The sequence below is a fragment of the Eptatretus burgeri genome, chromosome 16 (assembly GCF_056783735.1).
Source record: "Eptatretus burgeri isolate ZD-2024b chromosome 16, Ebu_testis_v1, whole genome shotgun sequence".
In the NCBI taxonomy this organism is placed as follows: Eukaryota; Metazoa; Chordata; class Myxini; order Myxiniformes; family Myxinidae; genus Eptatretus; species Eptatretus burgeri.
The window spans coordinates 64,875,644-64,884,020 of record NC_140976.1 but is presented as its reverse complement, the minus strand read 5'-3'; the positions used below and the strand labels follow the sequence as shown (position 1 = coordinate 64,884,020).

The 8,377-nt window shown below is 39.3% G+C and overlaps 1 long non-coding RNA gene across 1 annotated transcript; it reads left to right on the top strand.

The window, feature by feature from the left end:
* The first annotated feature begins 6,020 nt into the window (after positions 1-6,020).
* On the top strand, positions 6,021-8,169 carry LOC147011224 (uncharacterized). Its single transcript, XR_015052367.1, has 3 exons — positions 6,021-7,144; positions 7,264-7,422; positions 7,722-8,169. It is a non-coding gene; the product is annotated as an uncharacterized LOC147011224 (long non-coding RNA).
* Positions 8,170-8,377: the final 208 nt, after the last annotated feature.

Sequence of the window (8,377 nt, the reverse complement as noted above, 5' to 3'; positions counted from 1 at the left end):
GTATGGAGCTGTGTTTGTTCAACATCAGTTCCTTCTCATTCATGGGTTCCAGATAATTAATAATATTTTATACACTATTGCTCCATTAATAAAATTATTATGATTATTATTATTATTCAAAGCAGGAATGCGATCATGCTGGGAAAGTCAGTTTTCTTAGAGTGTTGATCTGTTGCCAAGCAACGAAGCAGTGTTCGCTCGCTCACGTGACGTCCAACTGTCGCCCACAGGCGAACTCGCCATTGTTGTTGGAAGGTGAGAAGGTTGCACGCGATTTTGTGGATCTTGGATTTTGCACCTTTTTATCTTCATTATCACTTCTTCACAGTGATCCTGGGTTTTCACTTTTTATCTCCATTATCACCAACCCACAGCAATGCCTCGAGGCAGGTTTTCCCGTTCGTTTGGAAGGACGATCCGCAATCGTCCCGAACAGGTGAGGTAAACCCCGGGCGGTCCGTTCGGTGAATGTTTCGAATCCAAACCTCGGTTTCAATTCAAAGTTTGTTCTTAAATCGCAAGGATAAAGTAACTTCGTTACCAAGTCTGTTGTAACCAAGTAACGAGCCTGCGGTGTTATGATGATGCTTGTGGTGGATTTCCCACCATCATGTCTGCGTTCGATTCCCAGGGAAGAGGATCCGATTACGTCGTCGTCGTCGTCTTCTTTCAGGCAGACATTAAGCTGGGAGTCCCATCTTCTCGTATTTGCTGGTGAACGTTACAAACTCCTCGACCACGGACGAACAACTTTGGCCGAAACGACAACCTTGAGGAAAAAACACAACGAGAAAGATAAATAAATATATTATCGAACGAGTGAAGACAACCTGTCGGTTCACTAAGGGAACATTAAGGGGTTGGGGGGGGTAAGAAGGGGAGGAGAGAAGGGAGGGGGGGGGGGGTGGGGTGGGGGAGAGAGGAGATGGGGTGGCATGAGGAGGTGTGGGGGAGTGATGAAGCAGGGGGGAGTGGGAAGCAGTGGGGAGTGAGGAGGGATGGGGGAGCGAAGAATCAGGATGACGGAGCATGAACCACTCGCTCAAGATTATGGAGCATGAACCACCCAACCCTCCTCTCCACATATACACACATATATATATATATATATATATATATATATATATATATATATATATATATATATATATATATATATATATATATACTAGTACGGGCACGTAGGTATGTAAACGATGACTGGATTGGGGCATTATTTCAATTAGATGGGACCAACCGTATCATAAATGGCCATAACTTGGGAAAAAAATAAAAATAAATACATAAATAAACATTAATTGTGACGTCATTGGTGATGTCATAGCACCGTGTCTTGTCATTGGTCAACAGATAAATGGCCGTAACTTGGGAACTGCTTATCCGATGAATATCAAACCTTGAAAAGGCACATCCACGGGTCCCCAGCAATATTCCTGGCAAGTTTCAATCAGATCGAACCAGCAATCGTGCAAAAATATTTTAATGAATAATAAATAAATAAATAAATATGAATTGCGACATCATTCGTGATGTCGTAGCAACGTGTCCTGTCATTGGTCGACAGATAAGTGGCCATAACTTGGGAACCGCTCGTCCGATCGATATCAAACCTCGAAATGGCACATCTGCGGGTCCCCGGCAATATTTCTGGCAAGTTTCAATCCGAACGGACCGGTGGTCGTCCGCTTATTAATAATTTGGGAAATAATTGGCATGATAGGATGAGAAGGTGGAACGACACCTTCAGCTGCCATATATACATCTTTTCAACACTGAAATATATATATATATATATATATATATATATATATATATATATATATATATATATATATATATATATATATATATATATATATACATACAGTGGGGAGAACAAGTATTTGATACACTGCCGATTTTGCAGGTTTTCCCACTTACAAAGCACGTCGAGGTCTGTAATTTTTATCATAGGTACACTTCAACTGTGATAGACGGAATCTAAAACAAAAATCCTGAAAATCACATTGTATGATTTTTAAATCATTAATTTGCATTTTATTGCATGAAATAAGTATTTTATCACCTATCAACCAGTAAGAATTCCGGCTCTCACAGACCTGTTCGTTTTATCTTTAAGAAGCCCTCCCATTCTCCACTCATTACCTGTATTCACTGCACCTGTTTGAACTCGTTATCTGCATAAAAGACAGCTGTCCACACTCAATCAATCAGACTCCATCCTCTTCACAATGGGCAAGTCCACAGAGCTGTCCAAGGACATCAGGGACAAAATTGTAGACTTGCACAAGGCTGGGATGGGCTACAGGACAATAGGCAAGCAGCTTGGTGAGAAGGAAACAACTGTTGGCGAAATTATTAGAAAATGGAAGAAGTTCAAGATAACAGTCAATCTCCCTCGGTCTGGGGCTCCATGCAAGATCTCACCTTGTGGAGCCTTAATGATCATGAGAAAGGTGAGGGATCAGCCCAGAACTACACGGCAGGACCTGGTCAATGACCTGAAGAGAGCTGGGACCACAGTATCAAAGAAAACCATAAGTAACACACTATGCCATCATGGATTAAAATCCTGCAGCGCACACAAGGTCCCTCTGCTCAAGCCAGCGCATGTCCAGGCCCGTCTGAAGTTTGCCAATGACCATCTGGATGATCCAGAGGAGGAATGGGAGAAGGTCATGTGGTCTGATGAGACCAAAATAGAGCTTTTTGGTTTAAACTCCACTCGCCGTGTTTGGAGGAAGAAGAAGGATTGAGTACAACCCCAACAACACCATCCCAACCGTGAAGCATGGAGGTGGAAACATCATTCTTTGGGGATGCTTTTCTGCAAAGGGGACAGGACGACTGCACCGAATTTAGGGGAGGATGGATGGGGCCATTCATCGCGAGATCTTGGCCAACAACCTCCTTCCCTCAATAAGAGCATTGAAGTTGGGGCGTGGCTGGGTCTTCCAGCATGACAACGATCCGAAACACACAGCCAGGGCACCTTAGGAGTGGCTCCGTAAGAGGCATCCCAAGGTCCTGGAGTGGCCTAGCCAGTCTCCAGACCTGAACCCAATAGAAAATCTTTGAAGGGAGCTGAAAGTCTGTGTTGCCAGCGTCAGCCCCGAAACCTGAAGGATCTGGAGAAGATCTGTATGGAGGAGTGGGCCAAAATCCCTGCTGAAGTCTGTGCAAACCTGGTTAAGAACTACATGTAGGAAACGTCTGAACTCTGTAATTGCAAACAAAGGTTTCTGTACCAAATATTAAGTTCTGTTTTTCTGATGTATCAAATACTTATTTCATGCAATAAAATGCAAATTAATTATTTAAAAATCATACAATGTGATTTTCAGAATTTTTGTTTTCGATTCTGTCTTTCACAGTTGAAGTGTACCTATGATAAAAATTCCAGACCTCTACGTGCTTTGTAAGTAGGAAAACCTGCAAAATCGGCAGTGTATCAAATACTTGTTCTCCGCACTGTATATATATATATATATATATATATATATATATATATATATATATATATATATATATATATATATATATATATATATATATATATATATATATATATATATATATATATATATACACATATATATATATATATATATATATATATATACATATATATATATATATATATATATATATATACATATATATATATATATATATATATATACATATATATATATATATATATATATATATATATATACATATATATATATATATATATATATATATACATATATATATATATATATATATATATATATATATATATATATACGTATATATATATATATATATCTATATATCTATATATATATATCTATATATATATATATATATATATATATATATATATATATATATATATATATATATATATATATATATATATATATATCCCTGTGTTTCGTAAGAGGCGACCAGGGTTGCGTCAGGAAGGGCATCCGGTGTAAAACATGTGCCAAATCACTATGCGGATCATGCGGATGATCCGCTGTGGCGACCCTTAACGGGAGCAGCCGAAGAAGAAGAAGAAGAAGATATATGTGTGTGTGTATATATATATATATATATATATATATATATATATATATATATATATATATATATATATATATATATAAAAATATAAACATATATATGCATAATGTAGAGATGTATACACACACACACACACACACACACACACACACACACACACACACACACACACACACACGCACACACACCTATTCCGAGGTTAGGTTAGGTATGGGAGCATGTGCCGGAACAGCGCGTCGCTGCGTCCACTTTCCACTGGTACTCCAGGGGCCTCCGTCTGGCCAACCCCCAGGCAGATGGATGGCCCATCCCCCATCTCCTTGGTGTGCCAATGAACCTGCTGCAACCACGAAGCATGCGGTCGTCCCATTGTCCTTCTCCACTCAAGAGGTGAGCAGGATCAGCGTCAGGAAAACGAGCCACATGTCCATACAGTCGCAGCTGATGTTCACAGACAATATAAGTAACAACTCTCATTTGAGTCTCTCTCAGCAACCGCTCATTGGACACAAAGTCTGACCAGCGATAGCCAAGGATTCGCCAAAGAGATTTGCTTCCGAATGAGTGCCCAGAATTTAATATAATTTTTAGGATTGCTGCAAATTACGTGAATTTCATAACATCCCACATTCAACTTGATTTAAATTATAAACCTCAAAACATCGTTCCCTTTCCGAAATTAAAATCCTTCACCTGGAAGCAACTGAATGATTTCCCGATCGGATGAATCATCAGCTGTGCACCTTTCCTCCTCAAGGTTTCGACCCATTCAGCCCAGAACCTCTCCAAACAGCAAATCCACAACCTTAGTTGCGTCCAGGCAGTCAGTCAACCCGTATGTGCAACATCACTAATCAGACTTTACTTCCTCATGCATTTAATGTATTATCACACATTCGATGATGTGATAATCTTTATCGTAACAAATGGCAATGTGTGTGTGTGTGTGTGTGTGTGTGTGTGTGTGTGTGTGTGTGTGTGTGTGTGTGTGTGTGTGTGTGTGTGTGTGTGTGTGTGTGTGTGTGTGTGTGTGTGTGTGTGTGTGTGTGTGTGTGTGTGTGTGTGATATAGAAATGTTGGGAACAAAAAATTTCAAAACACAAGATGTGTGGTTATTTATTTATTTTTTGTGTTTTTAGCTTCCCTGTTCGAAGAACAGAGCTATGGCGATACCCCCGGCGTGAGCGTGAAAATGTTAAAGTTTTTGGTGCAAGTTATTTCCTTTCTAATGTTTTTATCGACCACACTATTTTTTACTGATTACATTGTAGAAATACATATATTGCTTTCAAATTATTTGGATCAGACTTCACTGCAATGCTTTATAAAAAATATTATTAGATGAGTCTTTTAAAAACGACCAGAGTTGGTGTCAAAGCCACCCAATGCTCACCTGTTTATACATTTATTGTTTTTAAAAGACTTGTCTAATAATTAATATTTTTTATAAAGCATTGCAGTGAAGTCTGATCCAAATAATTTTAAAGCAATATATGTATTTGTATGTTGTAATCAGAAACAAGAGCGCAAGTGAGCACAATATACGCCCGAACAAGAAGGTATATACAGAATTGTGCAACTACATGGAAAAGAGCATCCTGGTTGCCATGGCAACCACTTTAGATGACGAACGTATGTCGCGACACACCGTCTCCACAGTCTGTACCTATGTACCAAATTTGAAACGTGAAAGTTGAAAACTTTGGGAGTTAGAGTGCGGACAGGAACGAATTGGAAACAGCATCCTGGTTGCCATGGCAACCACTTTAGATGAGGAATGTATGTCACGACACACAGTCTCCACAGTTTGTACCTATGTACCAAATATGAAACGTGAATGTTGAAAACTTTGGGAGTTAGAGTGCGGACAGGAACGGACGGACGGACGGACGACCGGTATCACACAATACGCCCAGATGTATGTATATATATATATATATATATATATATATATATATATATATATATATATATATATATATATATATATATATATATATGTATATGTAAGTAGGGTGAATATACTGGTTCTAGCTCACTTTTCCCCATGTAAATGAATGGGGGATTTTCAGCGATTCCCTTTTTTTTTCCCTAAAAATAAACCCCCTTTTTATCCGTTTTTCCCTGCTGTGCAGGGGTTTGGCTTTTTGTGAGGCAATGTTTTATGGTCGGATGCCCTTCCTGGACGCCTCTTACAACACAGGGATATGGTACACCTATTCTAACCGGGGCATACACCGGGACCAGTATACTGGTACTCATTTCGCCGACCTCGGAAGGATGACAGGCTGAGTCAACCCCCTGGTGTTAATTCAGCAGCTGAGCGGGATTCGAACTCGGGACACTGGGATCCCAAGCCGCCACCCTCACCACTAAGCCAACACCAGGCTTTGTATATATATAAAACCAGGCTATCCCAAGGTATATTTATTTGTCTCCCCTTTAACCTGGAGGTTGATCAGTTCACTCATTGAACCTATAAAGATTTGTTCATTCTCAAATTCCTTCAATAGTTTAATTTTCTTTGCACAATAATCCCCATCTAAAATATTGACAAACAAAACATTTGAATCTTTATATTTTTTAAGATACCCCTTTTGTGCCATTACGAAATGATAAACTTCTCTTGATGATCTCATCTGACCACCGCCCGAGTTGCAAATCATTTTTGTGTATAAACCACGCCATAAAAAAAGTTTTGTTTCAAATGTTTTCAGTTCATGCCGTGAAAATGAGGAAGTGTTTTTTGACACGGTCGTGCTGTGTGGTTTTAGACAGTCATGCTGTGAAAAAATAGGAACTATTCTGTGAGACAAGGTCTCGTGTTTATATTTTATCTCAGAACATGAACTGAAAACATTTGAATCAAAACCATTTTAAGTATGTTTTGTAAATGATTCATACAATCGCCCAGTTATTTTCCAAGCTGTCATTTCCTGTGGCCGCACCCAATGCTTAGGGAATTTCCTCGTTGTTGCCTTATAAGTGATTCACCAGACAAAGTTTCTGCCAGACGGGATTTTCATTTTTACAACTGAGACATGGATGATCTCTCTTCCGATGAAGGCAAAAGCTTACTACAGAGTTGGTAAGTTTGTTTGGTTTTCTCTTTGAACGATGAAGCAAATGATTATTAATTAAATCATGATAATTCTGATATATATATATATATATATATATATATATATATTTTTTTTTCCCTGACAGGGCATTGGAAGAAATTGAGTTTACGTATCACGACGTGGTTCATGAAATTAATACTCTTATTGAAGAGATCAATGATTTTAGAAGAGAATTGAAAGACATTTTCAATGAGTGGCACGAAGTCTTATCACGTCCTATCATCTCGAAGGAATTAAACCAATGGTGAGACACGTGTGTGTGTCTGTCTTCCTACCTACCTCTCTCTGCTCTTATTGAAGAGATCAATGATTTATAATGACTGGTCTCTGATCTCGAATGAATTAAACCAATGGTGAGACACGTGTGTCTATGTGTGTCTATGTGTGTGTGTGTGTGTGTGTGTGTGTGTGTGTGTGTGTGTGTGTGTGTGTGTGTGTGTGTGTGTGTGTGTGTGTGTGTGTGTGTGTGTGTGTGTGTGTTGCTTTCCCTGTCTGTCTGTCTCTTCATCTATACCCTTGACTTATTATTTTTTTTTTTTTCAGCACTATCGCACAACATCAGCTGTTGAAGCAATCTTGTACAACACATGATTTTCTGGAGGTAAATATTTCTGAATTATTATTAATATCACTCTCTCTTTAGAATGTCGTCTAATGTTGGTTGCATCATTAGTTTGAACGCGGTTTTGTCAGTACACTGGAATTAATTTTATTGACCTTGAAAGGATGACAGGCTGAGTCGGCCTCCTGGTGTGTTAATTCAGTGGTCAACGAGGCTTACTCATATTACCATGTAATTATTATCCACTTTTTGTTTCAAAACAGAATATGGTGTCTGAGTTTCGAAATCACAAGACATCTGGAGAAGATTGCTGGGAAAGATTATACATTCTCGCAAATGAATATTTAATATTTTCAATATTAATAAATTATATTTGTTTTGTATACAATTACTTGATTCTGAATTACAAGAAGAGGATCAAAACATGAAGGGAGGGTAGGTGCGCCCCCAATGACCCATCACCCCCTCATCCCATCCCTCCCCTCCCCATGTGTGTGTGTGGGGAAGGGTGGGGGGTGGGATGAGGGAGGTGGTGGGTCAAAGGTGGGGCGCACAGGGGGATGAGGGAGGTGGGGCTTGTGTAGGAGGGGCTTGTGTGGGCGGGGCTTCGGTGGGGCTGGTGGGGGCGGGGTGTGGG